Here is a 6007-nt window from a genome sequence, read left to right on the forward strand (position 1 = left end):
ATATATATATATATGTATGTATATAGTTAGGACTCGAGATACACGTTTTGATACATTTTGAAACGCATTTTTGTAGGGTTCACTCAGTAATGTTTATCTTTTATATCTTATCTCAATGGTCATGTCTACCAAAAATCACTCAAATGCAAAACGATATGACCATTGGATTAAATTTGATGTTTCTTTATAGAACGGTATTCATCCATTTTCTTCATTATAAATGAATGCCTTAATGATATTGTATTTGTCTAATTTTTTGCAAGTATGATCTATAAGTAATGTATTAAAATATAGACAATTCGGTTCGTTGAAATATATTACGAAGTGAGCCCTACAAAATAAGTGTCAAAAGCTTGTGTTTCCGGATCCTAACACACACACACACACACACACATATATATATATATATGTATGTATGTATGTATGTATGTATGTATATTTATTTATTTATTTATTTATTTAATTATATGACTTGGCTATAGTAAATGCATTGACTTATTCATTTAACATCTAATGGTATCAGAACGAGAGAACATCAAATCTAATCGTATCTGATGTTAAATGATGAATGCATTAAGTGAACACATGTACGCGAGTCAGTCCTCACAATTTGTATGTTAATTTAAATAATGTAGAAGTTTAGGTGTTGGTAGGCGCCCTGAATTCATGTTTTCTTGCGCATGCAGATAATTCAGATTAACTAGCAAGATTAGTTTTAGTCAGTTTACAGCTGGGTTTATGGTTGAGCAGAATAACTAGATTAATGCGAGTCGGTTTATGGTCGGATATATAGTTGAGCAGATTCAAAATTGACCCAATTTATAATTTAATTTGTAGTTGGATGTATATGGTTGATAAGTGATCTCAAAGTCCAAGTACAAGGATCCTGTTCTTTTGTTTGTCTTAGCATTCGGTTCACCTTTGATTAAGTTTTAGTTTACAAACGCATATACGTATGACAATTGAGTTTTTATATTGTTGTTATGTAAAAAATTAATTTATATATATTTTTTTTAAATTATTAAAGTTAAAAGAAGAAAGGAAGTAACGGCAAGAAACCACCCACTAACGTCGGAGTTTTTTTTATTTCTATAATTTTAAATTTTAAATTCATTCGAAATTAAAATGTGGTTAATTACTTTAGCTCCTTTTGGTTCAATTGTAATTTTTGAAATTTTTAAAGAACAATTTATGGTATTTTGAATGTTTCACAAGGATGCTCACTTTATATATAATATTACATATATACATCATTGCAACCCAGAAAAAGTAATAGTATTTAACCATGTGAAGACTAGTTAGTGTAGCAGCATCAATCTCCATTTTTGTAAGGAGATTTGAAATAAAACTTATTAGGTTGGTTGGTAAAGCAAATTGCCTCCAAGAGGGTGTATATGTATTATACCATCTCAAGTCGGCGGGTGCGATGGTTGTGTGTAGTGTGTAGACGGGGGGGAAATTCTATACATATGCGAGTGGAGTGGACGAAAGCTAGCCATGGATGATGGATCATCTCCACCACCCCTATCTTTTAGACTTTTAGTACCTTAATTTTGACTTGATGCATGCACCGATCGAAGTAGAGAATAAATGATACTAAATTGTCGATTTTATGTCATATGTACGAGTTGTACTTGTGTTGCTTCTTAAAAATTACAAAGTTTACGTGGAGCATAGACCGAGTGACTAAGAGCTGATTACTATTTTCGATGGCTTGAATGCTAATGCAGGTGTGCCAATTCATCACCAAGTTCGGCCAGGAGAATAACTTGAATGTGGTGATGTGATGAAATGCGCTGCTAATTTCTGACTCGAACGATTCCGGCTCAAGATGAAATACTCTCAGCCTGAGTTTTACAACCTGAAGACAAAGTTATGCAAATCACTACTAATTATCAACAATAACCCATTTCCCAACCCTAAATCAGCTACCACAATTATCGCTAAAGAGAAACCCAACAGACACCCAAAAATTAGCCGTAGAACAGAAGCCATCTCAGCGGCGCGAGAGCACTGCTCTCTGAAACCCTAGAAACTCTAGAGCCGTTTTTTCGGGTTCCATTTTCTTTTCTTTCTTACGGAATCAAAACCATATGTGGTTTCTGAAAAACAACCCTAATTCATGTATCTCCTATGGGTGGCCATAAGACCTTTATGCCCTTAATTGGGCCTATCTGATCTTTAAGCCATCTATAACTTACGTCTTCTAAATGGGTGTAGGCCTAATGGGCCCACTTGAACCTAAAACCTTTTTAAGGCCCATTTAATATGTCAAAGCACCAAAATTAATTATTTCCAATCCCCCCATAATTAACCAATAGGGTGCCACAAGCCATCCACAAATACATAATTAACAAAAATCAGTTATTACTTGTCAACCACCTCCTTGAGGTTACCAAAATCGGTTCAGCCAAAATTATTCGCTAGTTCGGTTGGTAAATGACATAAACAGTTGTTTTGCAATATTATTATCGTAAAAATTAAGCTACAAAAATATCAGCCCAAGACAGCAGACCGACTGTTAAGAAGAACAAACCAAAAAATAGAAGGAACAAAAACTAAGTAGAATAGAAATCAACTCATAACTTAATAAGCCAACAGCAATATTAGCAAACATAATCCAAATGGTTAATTGACACACCCCGATCGAGATCAGGGCATGCTGGCAGTCACGTGTAAGTGACCTAACCATGTGCACAGTGCGGAAGCTAATAAAATAATAATAAAAGTACGAATAAATAAAAACCAGCTATACACAACATGAGAACATGCATGTGCAAGCGTAAGTGTGAAAACAAAGTTCAGAGCTCGAAGACCTAATGCAGTCCGGGAGAAAATAACGCTACAAAAACACACCCAAAGGTGGTCCTACACTGGTAATAATCTGTCAGATATGCCGGGGAAATCCTCTGGGAAGCCACCAAAAGTACTAGCCAACTAGAACCTGGAGGGGCGCAAAACAAAAAGTGTGAGTGGGCAAAAACAAAGCTTTTCAAAAACCATTTCATAAACAATATTCTAACCCCTCGCCATAAAACCTATATACTTCCCAGAAAAATAGAATGTACATATATATAAGTCATGCTCAAAAATATGCCATGCCAAATGTCTCTAAATAGAATGCAAGTGCTCAGGAATATTAAATCAATGCCATGAAATCTGTCAACCGGAGTCACCTAACTTGACATGTACGGCTGAATCTAGAGCTCAAATCTTCATCTCACTAACTATACCTGCACACGAGTCGGAACCACCTAAAGTGGTCTGTACGACAAGACTGTGCACCTAACTTGGATCCAAGATAAGCGTGTGGTGCGGGAGGTGAACATCACGTGAAGGACTGTGCCCAACTCTGGGCGGGAGCACTAACACCGGGAGTGCAGGTTATGAGCTCTCTATGCATCTCAAATCACTACTGGACATAAACATCAACCATAACTTACCTGTTACTTACTTGTGCGTCCACAACACCCATACATACATACATATATATATATATATATGCAACTAATAATGCGTAAATAAATGGCAAACAATAAGCATGGCATATAAACGAATAAACGTTTCATTTCACTTTCTGGGAAAAGTATAAGTATATAAGTATATACGGAAAACCAAAAGCCCACTCACTGGTATGTAGAAGGGTCGTAACCCCCTTGCCTTGAGTGACCGCGCTCATCCTCGGGATAGGTCTCACCTATATGCGAAACAACTATAAAAACGTTAATTTTTAAAACACATAACCAACCTTATGAAATAACTTCTCATACAATGCTCAAATGGGGTGTATGAATACACCAACGTGATCTACTCAACCTCAGGAACATCTCCATATTTTTAGAAAAATTTACCATCGCCGCACGCGCCCCCACGTGCCGGTCACCCGCAGGCACGTGCCTGGCACACTGACAGCGTCAGTTAACGCCGTCAGGAATATTCCGTTAACTTTAACGGAATCCGTTAACGCCGTTAGGAATATTCCGTCCAAACTGACGGAATATTCCGTCGTCTTCTCCGACGAGGCTCCAGCGCTGTCGCCGGCGCCAGAAAACCAGGTAATTTTCAAAACCTTGTAACTTCTTCGTTTTTCAACCAAATTTAACAAAATTGGTACCAAAATGAAGCTTACAACAAGAGGAACAAATCCATACCACTTTCAAGCACCAAAACACATGGGATCACGCTGGGAAAACACCATCAACTCCGGCCAACCTTGTAACTCACGATCCTGACGTCCAAAACCTTCAAACGAACTAGGAACGACCTTGTCATAAAACTTACCTTGGATTGGCAAGCCCCCTATCTTGTGGAGATCTCAAAGTGAAATTGACATCTCTCCTTGAGCTGTATGAAGCGTGTTAGTCGCTGAACACCAATGCTCGAAGAACGCATGAATGACGGAATGATGGAGATCATAACTGAACAAAGATGCGTACACGGCATGGTAAAGGCCCACGCTAGTAAGCACATGTTTAGATCGGCCTAAGACATCTTTAAGCCACTCCCAATGAGACTCAGCAAAAATAGCTTCTCCAGTAGTCGACAAGACATCATTCCAAGCCATAGCTCCGCTGCGGATGTGATCACCGAGAAGCTTAAACAAAGCCGGATGATTGTCATGAGCATGGTGCGAAGGGTTCAAGATAAGAATCCTCAGTGTGCACGCCTTCTTCTCCGTATTTGATCGAACAAAGTCTGCCACCTCCCAAGATACTTCAGAAGACCACGACTTAATATGCATGGAGTTGTCTTTTGTAGGAAGAGCAAGCGCCTTAAGGCCAGTCAGTGGGGCGTAAATCTTCAGCATTGTTCCCCTATCTTGCGAATCACTTTCCTTCGCGAGAATGGTGATGGTGTTGCTCTTAAAACACTTGAAAAATACCATGACCGCAACAAAGCAAAATCAGCCACAAAACTTGAGCAGCACACCAAAAAAAAAAAAAAAAAGCATATGTACACCCATAGTCCTGTCCGCTCTACCACCAGCTACCACACCTTTGGAAACTTCATGAGGGTCCTAGCATCATGCTCTGCCTTCCCCCAAAAAAAAAAAAAAAAAATATCGTAGTATCACAACAAGGAAATCCATCAGTGGGGTACACACATTACATATTTTATACGCATAAAGATGAGACAATCAATATATATATATATATATATATATATAAGTGCATGTCAGAAAGTGCATGTCAAAATCAATATATATATATATATATATATATATATATAAGTGCATGTCAGAAAGTGCACGTCGAAACCAATATATATACAGTTAAGTGCATGTCAAAATCCATATATATATACACACACACACACACACACACACACATATATGTACATATCAAAATCGTCTTCAGCTTAAAAGGAATAAACCTTACAGAGCAAAGGTTGTGCAAAGAAACTTGCTAAGTGACTGCTTCCTCTCCTTCCTATCCACAGCAGCTGAACTCCCACAAATAGCACAGAGAGCTGCAAAGGTTAAAGAAGTGGAAAGCAACTCACCTTGGCAATTCAAACCTATGCTAGCACCCAGTTCAACGGGCAGCAGACGTGGAGAACGCAGTGTAGCAAGGAAGCAGTGCGTGCGGTTACCGACAGCGCAGGGTTGCAAGACAAAGCAGTCGGGATGCAAGAAGGTAGGCAATGAAGTGGCTATGCAATGGTTGTGCGGTGACAATTCGATCCCATATAAATACATATATATATATATATATATGTGCACATGAACCCAGAGAAGTGAATGAAGTGCAACGACTGTGCAAATAATGTTGCAGTGACTGCAAATAGCAATCCGCATGCAGTGCAGCCAGGGACCCAGCGGTGCCAGACTGTCATACTCATCATCAGAACAATGTACACGCACACAAAAAGAAATTGCAAGCTACTGTTAGCAAGTCAAAAAGGAAGAGGAAAAAGAGGTGGTGGCGACAGAATTATTGCAAAGAAGAAAATAAGGGAAGGATGGTGCACGTCACCACTTGCAAAAGTGTGATTTAAAAAAAAAAAA

The sequence above is a fragment of the Pyrus communis genome, chromosome 9 (genome assembly GCF_041283825.1).
Source record: "Pyrus communis isolate YQ-2024b chromosome 9, ASM4128382v1, whole genome shotgun sequence".
Classification (NCBI taxonomy): domain Eukaryota; kingdom Viridiplantae; phylum Streptophyta; class Magnoliopsida; order Rosales; family Rosaceae; genus Pyrus; species Pyrus communis.